Source organism: Nicotiana sylvestris, chromosome 12 (genome assembly GCF_000393655.2).
Source record: "Nicotiana sylvestris chromosome 12, ASM39365v2, whole genome shotgun sequence".
Classification (NCBI taxonomy): domain Eukaryota; kingdom Viridiplantae; phylum Streptophyta; class Magnoliopsida; order Solanales; family Solanaceae; genus Nicotiana; species Nicotiana sylvestris.
In genome coordinates this window covers 148,816,221-148,833,862 of record NC_091068.1, presented here as the reverse complement: position 1 = coordinate 148,833,862, position 17,642 = coordinate 148,816,221, and the positions used below count along the sequence as shown (strand labels likewise).

Here is a 17,642-nt window from a genome sequence, read left to right as displayed (position 1 = left end):
GCGTAACCAACTGGTAAAAGAAAGAAGCGTGATGAAAAGTTTAAAAGAAAGAAGGTAAAGTGAAATGTGAAAATAGCAAAAGTGTTTCTGATATATATTACTTTATTAGACGGATGTTTTACTCTTGCATGCAAAGACTTGCTAACCTCAATAACATTCATCTAAGCCTGTTGCACTGGAAATGACATTTAAAACCAACAGATACAAAGGTTGCAAATCTGTTCTCGATAAATCTGCTTGTACATCAGCACTATCAAACAACTGTTCATTTCTCCAGGGTTAGCCTATTTTTGGCCAAGAAAGCAAAGTAGATTAATCAGTCTTAAACAGCCAGACAAACGATTAACCCAAGCATCATATCATATAGCCGAGCCAAGGACACAGCAGTGCTCCAAACCAAAGTAGACTGCAAAAAGGGCCGGAGCTCTAGGGCAATTTGGATTAAGCCCCATTCAGTTGGAATAAATGCCAACAAACTTGTGATGAAGTCAAACAGCGTAAACTTGATTAACCTCAACAATAGAACAATCACCAATGTAGTGAGCAGAATAAAAAGCAACTGCACCAGTCGATAATATATGTGCTCCTTCATCGAAGGCTTGGAGTGACTCACTAGGTTATTTAATGTCATTTTACACCCAAAGAGTGAAGGTGGAGCACGGTGGTTCTTGTATACAAGAACAAGGGTGATATTCAAAATTGCAATAACCATCGGGGTATCAAGTTGCTTAGCCATACTATGAAAGTCTGGGAGAGAGTGGTTGAGCTAAGGGTGAGGACGAGTGTGTCTATTTCCGAGAACCAGTTTGGGTTTATGCCAGGAAGTTCGACTACAGAAGCCATGCACCTTGTTAGGAGATTGATGGAGCAGTATAGGGAGAGAAAGAAGGACTTGCATATGGTGTTCATCGACTTAGAAAAGGCGTACGATATAGTTCCGAGGGAGGTTTAGTGGAGATGTTTGGAGGCTAGAGGTATACCGGTTGCCTACGTTAGGTTGATTAAGGACATGTATGATGGAGTAAAGACCCGAGTGAGGAAGGTGGGTGAGGACTCAGACCATTTTCCGGTTTTGATGGGGTCGCATCAGGGGTCGGCACTCAGCCCTTTTTTGTTTGCTCTGGTGATGGACGTACTGACGCGCCACATCCAAGGGGAAGTGCCATGGTATATGCTATTTGCAGATGATATTGTATTGATTGACGAGATGCGAGATGGTGTGAACGCGCAATTAGAGGTATGAAGGCTGACCCTGGAATCTAAAAAGGTTTCAAGTTGAGCAGGACCAAGATAGAATACTTAGAGTGTAAGTTCAATGGCGAGACTCAAGAAAGGGAAAGGAAGGTGAGACTAGACTCGTAGGTCATCCTTAGAAGAGAGAGTTTTAAGTACCTTAGGTCTATTATTCAGGGGAATGGGGAGATTGATGAAGAAGTCACTCATCGTATTGGGGCGGGATGGATGAAATGGAGACTCGCTTCCGGTATTTTGTGTGACAAGAAGGTGCCACCAATACTCAAGGGTAAGTTCTATAGAGTGGTGGTCAGACCAACGATGTTGTATGTGGCTGAATGTTGGCCAGTGAAGATGCTCATGTCCAGAAGATGAAGGTAGCAGAGATGAAGATGTTGAGATGGATGTACGGGCACACCAGGTTAGATAGGATCAGAAAAGAGGTTATTCGCGACAAGGTGGGTATGACCCCTATTGAGGACAAGATGCGGGAAACGTGTCTTAGGTGGTTTGGTCATGTGAGGAGGAGGAACAGAGACACCCTGGTAAGGAGGTGTGAGAGGTTGACATTGGAGGGCCTAAGGTGAGGTAGAGGTATGTCAAAAAAGAGGTGGGGAGAGGTGATTAGATAAGATATGACACAACTTCAGCTGACCGAGGACATGATCCTTGATAGAAAAGTATAGAGGTCGATGATTAGGGTAGTAGAGTATGCAGTCTAGAGTGTTCATGACAGTAGTACTGGCACGCAGTCTCGCTTTTTGTTGGTAGTAGTTTTTTATGACTAACCATTATTTTTTATCATTATTGATCACCTTTTTGTCTTGTTGTTTTTATTCTGCTTTTATATGACTTTTTGGTACTGTCCCTTCTTGTCTATATTTTCATTAATGTGGTGTTTATACTTTCTTGAGCCGAGGGTCTATTGAAAACAACATCTCTATTCTCACAAGGTAGGGCTAAGGTCTGCGTACACACTATCCTCCTCGGACCCACGATATGGGATAATACTGGTATGTTGTTGTATATGCAATGGCAATGTAAATTGCCACAACAACGACCATAATAATCCAAAGACAGCAAGTAAACACAAATACTAATATTACCACCAGCAATGTGTAATTGATAAACAATTCCATATTGAAAGAAGAAACGAAGATCCATAATAATCTCACGCAATTTTCCCCAGAGACCGGTAGTTCTCAAGTGGTCCTGTTCTTCATACCACCATGTCTCCCAAACTTTGATCCGCTTTTACAAAAACTCCCTTATTGAACCAAATCCAATGCATGAAATCATCAAAGTCATACGCTGTTCTTAACTAGTCAAACCCAAAGGGATTGAACAAAAACGGAGATGGTATCCATGACAGTACAAGGAACCAACTTGATATAGTCATATATAGCTATATACACAAAGGTGTCCTTAGTTTATTGGAAAAAATTAAGTTCATATATGGAATTTATTGTAAGATGACACGTCATGATATGTGTATCGGTCAAAGGATGATAATTGCCAAAGAATAATCAAAGAGGCATGAGCTTCAACAGGAACGAACAAATATTCAGGAAAACAAGAAAGATAAATGCTCGAACTTCTTTACGATCAAAGAGAATGAATCTGATAGCAAAAAAGGTATAGATACGTATTGTTAGACATTAAATACGGAAAACGTTAGAAAATCAGTATTGAATCAAATATGATTACCAATTGTAACGTTACATTAAATGCCATTAATTGTCAATAATGACTCAATTATGACAGAAACAAAACGTATTATCTAGAGGTAGCTATAAATGTAGAAGACTAGTTATTTGTAAGGATACGAAATACTATTGAAATACATTGATTTACTTTGCATTATATTCAGTTATTATTTGTCAGTTATTCTTATTTCTATTCGATTATCAGTAATCCAAGTTCTTCTAAAATAAGCTTTGACCAAAATCCCAATTTTTGGTTAAACAAATTGGTTCCGTTACTGGGAATCTGATAATCATTTACTTTCTTAGTCAAATCCTTCATCAAAAAACTGATAATGTCGAATTTCAACGACAATAACCAATACAATTTACCACCCCAAGATCCTCAACATCAGGAGAATGATACAAATGACAGGACCTCACTTCCCTCACCGCGTGATTCACAACGACAGTCACGAGAGGGGACTCCAGATGGCTCTAAAACAAATAACGGGGTTGCAAACCAAAACGGATTTGAGGCGAATCAAAATGCTAGAGTTGCGAACGAACAAGAACTTGATGATGCTCTGAAGAATCTAATTGCTCAGTAAGTCAGTAATGCTCTCCGGGCTTTTACCAACCAGTTACCAGTTGCGCCACCAACACCAACTTCGAATCATAATACTTTGGAAAACCCACGTTCTGGGTTCGTTAATTCAGTCACTGGTGGAACTCCTAGCGAGTCTCGTGATGGCAAACCAGGTAACATAGTTAATTCTGATTTACAAAATTTAGTTCTAACCTTGCAGAAGCAGCTCAAGGAGCAAAATGATCGCATAGAGCAAATACCTGGAGTACCGCCTGTGTTCAAAGGAATAGATATGGATAAATACTCATAACAACCATGGAAGCCTAGTGTTGCTCCTGTCCCAATCCCGAAGAACTTCAAGATGCCTGATATCCCAAAGTATGATGGCACAACTGATCCACGAGACCACATGACTGCATTCACAACCGGTGTGAAAGGCAATAATTTAACCAAACAAGAAATTGAATCAGTGCTGGTCAAGAAATTCGGTGAAACACTCATCAAAGGAACATTAACATGGTATTCTCTCTTACCCAAAAGTTCTATAAATTTTTTTGCTGAGCTTGCAAATTCATTTATCAAAGCGCATTCGGGAGCTCAAAAAGTTAAAAAAAGAATGGAAGATATTTTCAAAATCAAGCAAGGAGATTCAGAGCTGCTTAGAGAGTTCATGGATAGGTTTCAGCGTGAAAGAATGATGTTACCACACGTACCTGATAACTGGGCAACTATGGCTTTTGCCAGTAATTTGAATGAGAAAAGATCAGAAGTCACGAGACGACTCAAGGAAAGTCTGCGTGAATTTCCAGCAACAACCTGGAATGATGTTTATAACATATACAACACGAAGCTAAGGATAGAAGAAGACACTATCTCCCGATCTCAGAAAGAGGAGAAGGTGAGTTCGAGACGTGCAGAAATCGAAAAAAGATCCACTAAAAATAGATACGAACCATACATGGGCCCAGCAGGAAAAGACTCACGATCAAAGCAGGACAATTCAAGGTATGATCATAGATCGAGGAATAGAGAGTTGGATTCATCATCGAGGTTTGGAAACGATTGAAACACACGAGAGACGCGAGATGATGATAGGAACTTGAAGGCAAGATTTGGCGGTTACAATTTTAATATCAGCACTTCAGAGTTAGTAGCTGTATTAAAAAGCATGGGTGATAAGGTGCGGTGGACAAAAAAAATGAGATCAAATCCAAACAGATGTAATCCTGATCACCGGTGCAAATTTCACAATGATTGTGGTCATAAAATAGCAGATTGTAGATTGCTACAAGGAGAAGTCGACCACCTATTAAAGCAAGGGTATCTCACCGAATTATTTAGTGAAAAAGGTAAGCAAGCTTATATGAAAAACAGGCAGGAACCCCCTAAACCTCCTTCTCCCAAAAGAACCATTAATGTTATAAGTGGGGGCGAAGAAATCAACGGTGTGACATATACAGTGGCCAATAAAGTTTTCAAAGTTACAATTACCCACAAGAAGCGGGTCCGACATGTTTTGGAAGAAGAAAGTATTACATTTGATGATGCAGATGCGGATGGCGTGTTAAATATGATAAGTGCCAATACATCTTGTAATAATATAACACATATAAGATTAAATATTTTTATAAAAAAGTGACATAAAAACTATTTAAAATTACAAAAAAATGCATAAAAAGTAATAAAAAATAGATAAAAAATAGGTAAAATACATAATATTATTATAAAACTGTATAGATGACCAACCACCAATAAGCATGAGGCACCCCCGTTATCGCAACCACAACAAATGATTCCGATTTGAAACCACCGCCGCCAACCACCAAGCATCGACCACTCAGTGCGGATGGCGTGTTAACTCCACACAACGATGCACTGGTAATATCTCTACTTGTACATGATACTAATGTGAAACGAGTTTTGATTGATCTAGGTAGTTCCATGAACATTATTTTGCTAAGAGTACTAAACGAGATGCAAGCTGAAAATAAGCTAGAACCTAAGGCACATACTTTGTCTGGATTCGACAATTCAAGTGTTGTGACAAAAGGGGAGGTAACACTTGCAACATTTGCAAAAAGGGTTGTCAAAGATACGAAATTTCAAGTGGTAGAGATGGAAATGGCTTACAATATGATTCTCGGGAGACCGTAGATCCACGAGATGGATGTTGTTCCGTCTACCTTACATCAAATTATAAAATTTTCTATCACCATGGGGAATACGTCAAATCCATGGGGATCAACAGACATCCAGGAGCATCAACTCTGTAGCAGGTTCAAGTACGAAAACGAAGAAAAGTAGCAATTACAGAATCCAGTTGAGGATACCACAACACAAGCCTCAACTGAACAAGGGCGAACTGATGTGGACTCAAGGCCCGATTCCATTCAAGAACCAGAAGAAAATAAAAATATCAAAATAATGATTGAAGAACTGGAGGCTGTAGAGTTATTTACACAATGGCCCGAAAGGAAAGTCTACATTGGGGCCAACTTAAGCCACGACATGAAAGGTAAGTTGATTGAATTTTTAAAAAACTAACGTGGATTTTTTTGCCTGGTCCCATTCTAATATGATAGGAATACTCCCGGAAGTAATGACTCACAAGTTAATGAAGACCCATCGTATCCACCGGTCAAACAAAAGAAGAGAAAGCATGGGACTTTCAAAAATCAGGTGATTCAAGATGAGGTTCAAAAACTATTAAAAATTGGGTCTATCCGTGAGGTAAAGTATCCTAATTGGTTAGCCAATACTGTAGTAGTACCGAAAAAGAATGGCAAATGGCGAGTTTGTGTTGATTACACCGACTTTAACAAAGCTTGTCCTAAAGATTCTTTTCCATTACCACATATATATCAACTGATTGATGCTACTGCAGGACATGAATTGTTAAGCTTTTTAGATGCGTATTCAGGGTATAATCAGATCAAAATGGATCCTCTAGATGAAGAAAAAACTTCATTTATAACAGACAGGGGGACTTGCTGTTATAATGTAATGTCCTTTGGTCTAAAAAATGCTGGTGCCACATATCAAAGATTGGTGACCAAAATGTTCCAAGAACATTTAGGAAAAACTATGGAAGTCTACATAGATGATATGCTTGTTAAATCTCAATAATCAAGGGATCATATATCGCACTTGTCTGATACATTTCAGATCTTACAAAAATTTAATATGAAGCTAAATCCCGAGAAATGTGCATTCAGCATTTCATCAGGTAAGTTTTTGGGTTTTCTTGTTTCTAACCGTGATATTGAAGTAAATCCCGCGCAGATTAAAGCCATTGAAGAAATTCCTAACATACTTACAAATAAGAAAGAGGTGCAATGACTAACGGGAAGAATTGCAGCCTTGGAAAGATTTATTTCCAAGTCATCAGAAAAGTATTTCAAATTCTTTTCGGCTCTTAAAAAGCAAGACCAGTTCGAATGGTCCGAGGAGTGTCAACAAGTGCTCAAAAACCTGAAGGCATACCTGTCAAATCCGCCGTTGCTCGCAAAACCGAAGGATGGAGAAAGGTTACTTATCTATCTAGCTATTTCAGAAGTAGCGGTGAGTGCTATTTTAGTTCGTGAAGACCAAGGTAAACAGTCTCCAATTTATTATGTTATCAAATCATTATTCGATGTGGAGACGCGATATCCTCAGTTAGAAAAGCTTGCACTAATCATGACATCTAGAAAACTAAGGCCTTATTTTCAGTGCCACCCTATTTCCGTAGTAACTACTTATCCATTGCATAATATATTACACAAACATGAGTTATCAGGTAGGTTAGCCAAGTGGGCCATAGAATTGAGTGAATACGACATCACATATCAACCTAGAACTGCGATAAAATCTCAGGTGTTAGTAGATTCTTTGGATGATTTTAGCCATGGGATACAACTAGAAGCTGAAAAGGAACTACGAGTGTTCAATGGGTCTAATCAGGGAGTTTGGACCTTATTTACTGATGGCTCATCTAATGTGAAGGGGGAACGTTTAAGAATTGTTTTGGTGCCACCTACGGGTGAAACCATTCGACAAGCCATAAAATGTCATCCTATAACTAATAATGAGGCAGAGTATGAAGCTATGATTGCAGGTTTAGAACTGGCATGTGAACTTGGCATTGATCATATTGTAATCAAAAGCGATTCGCAGCTCGTAGTTAATCAAATGCTGGGGACTTATACAGCCAGAGAAGCGCGAATGCAGCAGTACTTAGAGAAGGTACGAGATTTGGTTAGGCAATTCCAAACCTAGAAAGTTGTGTAGATACCAAGAGAGGAAAATGTCGAGGCAGATGCCTTAGCTAATCTCGCATCTGCGACAGACGTGACGAATAACGAAAATGCTTCTGTAATTCAGTTGTTTCATTCAGTACTCGATCATGACAAAAATGAGGTAAATTTCAATAACTTAACCTGGGATTGGAGGAACAAGATTGTCGCTTTTTTGCAGTATGAAACCATCACTGAAGATAAGAAAAAGGCTCACACGCTTCATAAAAAGGCTGCTCGATACTGTTTAAAGCAAGGCAATCTTTATCGTAAGTTGTTTGGTGGTCCCTTAGCAAAATGCCTCAAGCCTTCTTAAACAGAATATGTAATGAGAGAAATACACGAGGGGCATTGTGGAAATCACGTAGGAGGAAGATCATTAGTAAAACTCATGACTAGAGCAGGCTATTATTGGCAAAAAATGGAAGAAGAAGCAGAAAATTTTGTGGCTAAATGTGGTAAGTGCCAAAGATACGGTAACAACATGCATAGACCTGCGGAGTTGCTACATCTGGTTGTTGCACCGTGGCCTTTTATGAAATGAGGGATGGATATTGTAGGTCCACTACCACAAGCAAAAGGCAAGGTAAAATTTCTGCTAGTACTTACCGATTACTTTACTAAATGGATAGAAGCAGGTGCTTTTAAACAGGTACGAGAAAAGGAGGTTAGAGATTTCATTTGGTGAAATATCATATGTCGATTCGGTGTACCAAAGGAAACTATATGTGACAATGGCCCGCAATTTATAGGCACTCAAATCACATAATTTTTTCAAAGTTGGCAGATCAAAAGGATTACTTCAATGCCTTACCATCCGGTGGGTAATGGACAAGCTGAATCGACAAATAAAGTCATTATAAACAATTTGAAGAAACGGTTGGAAGAATCCAAAGGTAATTGGCCAGACTTGCTACCTAGTGTTTTATGGGCATACCGCACAACATCAAAAACAAGCACGGGTGAAACACCATTTTCACTAGTGTACATGGCTGAAACATTGATCCTAGTGGAGATAGGGGAACCTAGCATGAGATATACACAAGTGACCGAGGAATCCAATGAAGAAGAAATGCGACTAAACCTTGATCTACTTGAAGGAAAAAGAGAAGCTGCATTAATAAGGATGACATCACAAAAACAAGTCATGGAACGATATTATAATCAAAAAGCTTGCCTAAAATATTTCAAGACTTGGGACTTCATACTCAAGAAGGTTTTTCAGTCCACAAGAGCGGCTAACATGGGAAAATTAAGTCCAACTTGGGAAGGACCTTACAAGATTCACGGTATCGCAGGAAAATGAGCATACAAGCTGGAAACAATGGATGGAAAGATATTATCTTCACGTTGGAATGTCGTTCACCTGAAGAGATACTATTTCTAAGGAGTACCCACGGTTAGGTATCCTCATTTTAAAATTTTATTTTTGAATTGTTAAAATTTTACTAATGATTTTAGATGATAGGCAAAAAGCTAACCCATACTAAATGATGAATTATGACCTGCAAGGCACGTGGAAGAAAATACATTCCCGGTCTAGGTTACAACTATTCTGATAGAAATTATGACGGGTGAAACAGTCTTCATCTATAATCGTACCTCCGAGTCCCGTATGTTTTATTCCTTTTCAGGAAAAGGACCAAATAAGAGGAGTAATCAAGTGCTCGAGACTTCATACTTCAAAGCTCAAACACTTTGAGGGCTATATAATATACATAGACATATGTATAAAGAAGACAAAGAAGATTGAGAAATAATCAAAGTTCAAGTCAAAGCCTGAGAAGTTTACTCATTGAATGAGTCAAGTGTAGAGCAAAGTTATGAGCCAATAACATAAATCCAAAGAAAACCTTATCATAGTTAGGTTAAAGGCAATGTACAGAAATGAGTTATAAATAAAAACCTTATGTTTTGTTTTCTTTTTTCAAATCTGTTGTAAAGAAAACAGTTACGAGAAAGTTATAAAATTTATTTAAATACATGTAAAGATGTTATTTAAAACTTGACAAAGTTCAAATGAAAACTTTATCAAAGTTATTTCAAGAAACATATGTATTCATGTTTCTTTTATTGTACATTTACACCATTATGAAGTTGAGACGTCTTCTTCATTAAGTGTCAAATATAAAAGGGACCTCTTTTATAAAATTCATGATTAATTTAAACATTCATGAAGTTAAGAAAGCATTTTATGAAATAAAAGTGCAAATTATTCAATAGGTCCTTAAATATAAAGGCAAGAATGAGCAAAACAGAAGTTCAAAATAACTAAGTTAAAATAGAAAACTTCTTAATATTGAAAAGTTTAGACTAAGTATGAACTTAGTCATAAACTATGAGTCACTTATACAAAATGCCCCGAAAAAGGTCTAGGGACTTGATGTTTTCAACAAACCCTCAAATGGGACCAAGGGTTATGACTACATTCCACCAAAAAAAGGAAAAAAAAGAGTCACATATCATAAGCTTGTCACTGAGGAGTTGAAGAAGGACCAAAAGCAGGGTCACGGCAACAGTAGACTCAGGTTGACTTGAAGGAGTTGGAACACTCACCGTACCCATATCATCTTCAATATGTTCAGAAGTTTCAGCCACGGGAGAGGGAAAGTTTTGGCCTTGCTGAGTCTTTTCAATAGTTTCTCTTATTTTAGCTAACTCAGCTTCCAAGTTAAAATTCTCTTGGCTAACTTCTACAAGGGTATCATGGCGAGTATTTAAAAACACCCAACTCACTTCAATTGCGGTCTTATCCTCAATAATCTCGTAATCCTTCTCCCATTCAACAATTTCACTTTTAAGTTTCTCATACTCAGCCAAGGCAGAATCATAAGAAATTTGAATAAAAGCACGTGAACTTTATAAGGAACGAACCTTATCAGAAGACTCCTAGAGGTCTTCTTGAGTCTGAGTTTGCACATGTTCACCGGCATACACTACTTTCTCACTTAAGAGAGCCTTCAACTCTCTGATCTCTTTACTAGCCTTGGAGAGTTGCTCGGAAAAAGATGTTTCGAGAAGATTCTTGTCTTTACCAGCTTGGTTTGAGGAAGCTTTTCCAACCACCAACTCTAAAGTTAGAACCCTCAACTGCTGCTCTAAGGTGCACTCGCTTTCTTTTAACACTTCCATGTCAATTTGAAGGCTTTCATATTGTTCTCTCCAGTTGTTCGCTTCAATTTGATACTCATGCATTAATTGCTCTGTTTGGGAAACCCTCTTTATCATTTCTGTACCAACGAGGTTGATCTAAAAAAAATATATAGAGAAAGGGTAAGAACCATAATGGAAGAAAGGAATAGTAAATCATTAAAAGGAATACCTTTAATGATGATTGTATTATGTTGTTCATCCAAGTCAAAGAGTTGTGGCTCTCAAGCTTGGCTCTCTCGATTGGACCAATTAGGGGTTTCAACCACACATCAGCCCCACCTGATTTTCTCAAAAGATACCATCGGCGGGAACCTTGATGATAACTTGTTTCATAGCTCCACTTCCACTTGAGGAACCAACCTCAGTGTGTTGAACAGTTGTAGGAGGAATTGTGGAAGGAGTCCAAACAGACTGGGCTGGAGCAGCAATGGCAACAGTCACGACTGGTAGAGAAGATGTCACAGGGACAGACATGGAAAATGAGGCAAGGGGCACTTCATCAGAAACTGGACCCAAACTTTCATTATGAAACCCACGAGCAAAAAGTTGATCAACAAAATCACGAGCAGTCGTGGGGGGATTGTCATCAGAAATCATCAAGGTAGACTCATCAGGCTCGGCTAGAGGAACAGAAAGAGGTGGATATGCTTCATCATCTGAAATAATGCATCTTCTAGCCCGTGGTCTTTTTACCAAAGAACCCCCATCTTGTTCTTCCTCTTCTTCAGAGTCTTGACCAGAAGAAGCTTTCCTTTTCGATGAACAACCCAAAATTATTTCTTAGGCCCTTTCCAAAGAAATTCTGGAAGCTACGACGTCCTCACCGGTTATGCCTCGAATGGGAAACCTTGACAAAAAGAAGGGTCAAAATAATTTCTAAGGAAAGAAGTGAACGGAAATACAAAAGATATAGAAAGCACTTACCGTGAGTTTTCACTTTCCAACCAAACTGATGAGAAACGTTTTTTCCAGGATCTACCTTCCATCGGAGCAACACTTAATAGCTTTCCTACCCAACCACGAAAATTGAGGTATGAGAAAGTTATAAAAAAGAAAACTCACGTGCAAAATTCCACTTCTCAGGAAAGGGAACATTCTCGTCACCCACTAAACCAAAAGTGGGGGCAGCAACAAATATGGCATACCAGCCATGGTCCTTATCGTATTCTGGACTGTCCAAAACTCTTTTACTTCTCGCTACTAAAGTAAATATTCCTTTACGAAAAAGTTTGGGAGAATAGAGATGGATCAAATGAAAGAACATAAAAGGCGTGCCAGCCATGTTGCCAAATGCCTCAAGCAAGCAACAACCCTCCACATGATGGGGCCAATTTGTCCTAAGCAAATATAAAAAAGCGACAGAATTCAATGATAACAGGGTCAATAGCAGGTTTAAAATTCAACGTGAAAGGTATAAACAAAAGAAAACCCAGTTAAATAAGATGTGATTCTTTGGTTGGCATTGAGAATTATAATGGGAAGTCTTGACTCCAATGACAATCTCTACGAACTACAGAAATCAGACCTTCAATGATCTGAGTCGGGTAAATGTCAGCACGATCTAATGAGGACATTTGGTTTCTGATGGACTCTCTATCATTGTAAAAAGATAATTCAGCAGGAACAATTTCATCCATAAAAGTTCACGAAGAGGTTCAGTGGGTTCTTTAGTCCTAGATGAAGATCTTTGAGAAAGAGAAACTCTGGTTCTAGAAGGTAGAGTAGAACTCGTTGAAGGAACATAAGGACCTCGAGAAAATGAAGACCCTAAACTACAAAGTCTTCCTCCTCTCCTACTTCTAACAGGAGCAAGAGGAAAGTTGTCAACGATGGGGACTCTCCAAGGGTTAGGGTTTGAAGAAGACATAGTAGTACGAGGAAGAAGAAAAACAGAATTGAATACTCTAAACCTTTTGTGAAAAAGACAAAGGTAAAAAGTTATATTTATAGTCAGTAGCAACCGTTAAAAGAAAAGGCGCAATTATGGAAACGTCATAATGAGAACTGTCGTTTCGTAATTGGTGAAGTTGTAAAAAAGCCTTAAAAGACGCTAAAAGATTGCAGAACCAACCAGGAGACGCCACGTGTCATGAGCATTAAATGGAAGTGACAGATGAAGCGACAGTTCCAGAAAAGAGTTAATGGCGGCAAATATTCCCGCTTTAAATGAGATCCACTTCCCAAATATTCTATTGATGAATAAATGGCAAGTGTGGGGGGGGACTATCTGTATTGGGAAAAATTAAGTTCATATATGAAATTTATTGTAAGATGACACGTCATGACACGTGGACCGGTCAATGGATGATAGCTGGCAAAGAATAATCAAAGAAGTACATGCTTCAACAGGCACGAGCAGATATTCAGGGAAAACAAGAAAGATAAATGCTCGAACTTCTTTACGATCGAAGAGAATGAATCTGATAGCAAAAAAGTATAGATACATATTGTTAGGCATTAATATGGAAAACGTTAGAAAATTAGTATTGAATCAAATATGATTACCAATTGTAACGTTACATTAAATGTAATTAATTGTCAATAATGGCTCAATTATGACAGAAACAAAACGTATTACCTAGAGGTAGCTATAAAAAGAGAAGACTGGTCATTTGTAAGGATACGAAATACTATTGAAATACATTGATTTACTTTGCATTATATTCAGTTATTATTTGTCAATTATTCTTATTTCTATTCGATTATCAGTAACCCAAGTTCTTCTAAAATAAGCTTTGACCGAAATCTCAATTTTTGGTTAAACACTTAGTCAAGGGGATATGTGAAGCTTACATAACCAGGATCACTCTAAGTTAGATTGCCTTGACAAAGTGGCTACGAGCATGTCGCTGATAGTTCTCAGCAAAGCACTTGCGCTGCACAACAAAACCACGCCCAGTTGCACGGTACTTTGCTCCCCTATGAAGAATGGTCCTACCAAAGAAATGTGCATAGGTTACCATTGAGTATATGAAAAATAGTGAGGCAAGTTGTAGTTGCATAGTTACAAAATCCCAGATTGCCGGAAGGAAGCCATGCTCCAAAGAGTTCTCCACAGTCATAGGGAGGGCAGTGAACACACTGTTGTGAACTCAGTGAGTCACTTGGTGGAGGATTCATTTTGGAATTTGGAAAATTATGTGTGAGACCCATTTTGAGCTTAGGCAAGCGCTCAGTACATGAAAGTGCAGCATGGGGAAATTAGTTATAAATACAGTAGAAGACGTAGTGCATTTTTATGCTGAAGTTGTCAAGTGTTAAGCTCTGTTTTCTCATCTCTGTTCTTTTTCCATACTTCTCGTCCCCATTGTTGTATCAGTCTAGTTCTCATCCCCTTTCTTCTTAGAATTCTGCTGTCCTATCCTTACTTTCATTAACATATGCGTTGTACACAATTAATGTTGAGCTAATACAATCAGTTGGTTTGGTGTATCACTTGGGTTGTTTCACACACCAAGCTAGATAACAAATTGCTGATTAAAAATTGCATCAAGTGCTTTGTTGCTGCTGGTATTTCTGATGGCGTACTCCTCAATACCACTGAGAGCAAGATAAAGTCTCCCCATAAGAACATGTAGACCATTACTACCACTGACATATTATTGAAGAAGTTTATTTCATGATATTAATTAGAGGTATAATGGTCTTATGACACTCCGAAAGATTTTATTGACGTACTTCTAATGTATTGCAGTCATTTACATTGACCCATGACCAGATGATATTATATACACGTATATATGTATATTATATGTATATGGGATATACTAAAAGATTATGACGTTATATACGCACCACCACCTGATCAGTTGGTATATGTTGATGATTTTACTCACAACGGCCAAGATGATATGATGGGATGCCCTCAGAGGCTTGATGATATTATGTACACCTATATCTATGCATGACACGACATTTACACCCACGCGCATGATATTATAATTGTTTCAGGATTTGTAAAGTTATTTAGACTTACAAGCGGAATTCCTTATTCCATGTTTCACCTATGTCTCTTATGTACTGATTTTCATGCCATACATACTCAGTACATTATTTGTACTGACGCCCTATTTCTCGGGGCTTGCGTTTCATGCCCGCAGGTGCAGTTAGGCAAGCTGACAGTCCCCCTTCTTAGGATCCTTAATCGGTGAGAGTTGGTGTGCTCCACTTGATCCGGAGTTGCTTTTGATTTTGGTACGATATGCTTGTATGCATATATGGGTATTACATGGCCCAATCCCATCCTTCTACAGTTGGATTTTCTATTAGAGGTCTGTAGATAGTTATGTATAGTTGGATAGTATGTGGCCTTGTTGGCTTCCAGTTTTGGGTATATTATTGTCTATAGCAGCCTTGCCGGCTCGCCCACGGTATTTCGCATGTATATGTACATATGTCTTTTGGATAGGTTTCCCTCACGTATATTATTCATCTTTATATCTTAGACGCATGCTTAAGGATGCTCGACAGGTAGGACTCGGGCATCCGTCGCGGCCCACCGGTTTGGGTCGTAATAAAAAGCTTACAAAATTTGCTCTACATTGAGTTCTTTGAGAAATTTACGCAGTATAAGTATTCTACAATATTCATTATTTATTTGCCCGACTGTGTAGGAAAATGATGAGAATATAAGAAAATCAGGTATATGAAATAGATTTACTATGACCCGAACATTTAGTTTGAACATACGAACTTGTGCCTCAAAGCTTGGACCAGTGCTTGCTGAGATTTTACCAATTCGGGCTCCCCATAGTTATACATGAAAAATTCTATCCAAGCTTTTGACAGGGTGTTTTTTTAGTTGTGTAGTCTGTTAAGTGAATTGTTCTCATGTTTAACACCTCTTCTGTGTTTTTATTTTGAACATTTGATTTGGTTATAGTTATGATTATTAAGGAAGATGGTATTACTTATTTCATATCGAATTTGATTATCGTTATAAGATAGATAGTGGATAGCAGTATGACTGAATTTGAATTACATATCACATATAAAGCTCGTGTATGCTTGACGATATACCTGGTCAATTGAACATATGTGAAAACATGTGAATGTGTTTCCTTATATGGAAAGAGCACAAAAAGCGTCTTAAAGAGGTACGTCAGTTACAAGCATAATCTCCAATAACTTTTTGAGATCAATTGATATTAGGTAAGAAAGGGTGAAACAATGTTGGCTATTATTGTTATATTCAGATAGACTCTGATAAGAAAGACAGGGTTCAAAGACTATAAAAACTCTTATCTTTTGCTTAATAAGTGTTTACAAGGCTTTTTATTCTATGAAACGTATATTTTCTTACTTCAAACTCCAATGATACTTGTTCGAAATTTTCTAACTAAAACAAAATTCCATATTAGTTTTGTATTTGGGAGAAACATAATTTAAGAAGCATAGACAAAAATAGCTGTGTGGTTCCATATTAATATAGGAAATAAGATGCACAACTGTTGCTTTTAGATCCATAAACTTCCCTGTACTCTAAATATAACACTACATTTTCTAAAAGTCAAGTTAACAAGACTATGGTTGTTGTAGAGTGATTGAAGTGGGAGTTTTGACATGTCTCTTCTTTGTTATGACAGAGTTTGACATGTCTGTTCTTGTCTTCAAAATTGAAGTTGAGGCTATTATTCTAGAAACTGTTTCTAGAGTCTAGATCTATGGTTTCTTCATCTTATCCTTGCATTAATTTCTTCAAAATTTATTTATGTTGAAGATACTATTCTAAAATACACGAGACTAATTCACATTTTGAATATCCAGCAATACCTAAATAAAAATCTCAACTTTTCATGTCTGAATCACTACGTGACCTTCAATTGTACTAGAGTTACCCTTCTCTTTCCGACTCCCCCTTCATCTTCGCCTTTTTGCACTTCCTGTCCAGCGTCTTTTGGCTCTCTCCTCTGTGACACTATTGTTTCCTTTAACAAAGTTTCTCCATTTTGTTCTTTTGATCTTTGCCCTTCACTATATTCCTGGGTTCTTTTGTTCTTCATGTTTTCTTTACAACAACTCAGAATTCCAGGTAATTGATTGATTAGCTTCGGGTTTACTTCTGATAAAAAATCCCTTTTGTTATTTTTTGAATAATCCATTTTTAAAATTGATTCTTTTATATATCTAATAAATTTGCAAGTGATTTCTTGCTTTACTAAAGTTATATAGTATCATTTCTTCCTTTAGTTGATATCGATGTTGTGGCTGAAGCCTCTTTTGCAAAATTTACACACAGTATGAAGCTCGAGTATTAGTGTTATTGGAGGTCGTTGTAGTTTGTGACTATCTGGAAGTTGTATGCTTGAATCCTAGGTGATCTTCCTTACAAAGAGTACATCTTGGTAGTTGATTGAAAAAAATAGGTGGTGTTTAAGGTGATTAAGTGGGGTCTTCAGTTAACTATCACCAGGAAAGTATTACTGGCCTTTACTTAGTAGTGATTTACGATGGTGATAAGGTAATATTCCTTTTCTGTGTATTTGATTAGCGTCTCATGCATGGATCACTTGTGCTGATTGGTCTGAATACCCTCGAAGAGAGGTACAATTCATTCATATGTCATTTAAAAGTAGCTTACTGGCTTTTCTTTGGGCTCGATAAGTTGCTTTATTCTTAGGCTGGTATCACGTCTCTTGTGCGAAATAGATGCAGGAAAGAAAAGTGTGTTTTATTTTTTTCTTTCAGTTGGTAATTTTGTTATATCTTCCA

At 37.8% G+C, this 17,642-nt stretch overlaps 1 pseudogene; it reads right to left on the bottom strand.

The window, feature by feature from the left end:
- Positions 1-322: 322 nt before the first annotated feature.
- Positions 323-16,933, bottom strand: LOC138883919 (callose synthase 11-like; annotated as a pseudogene).
- Between the last annotated feature and the right edge of the window lie 709 nt (positions 16,934-17,642).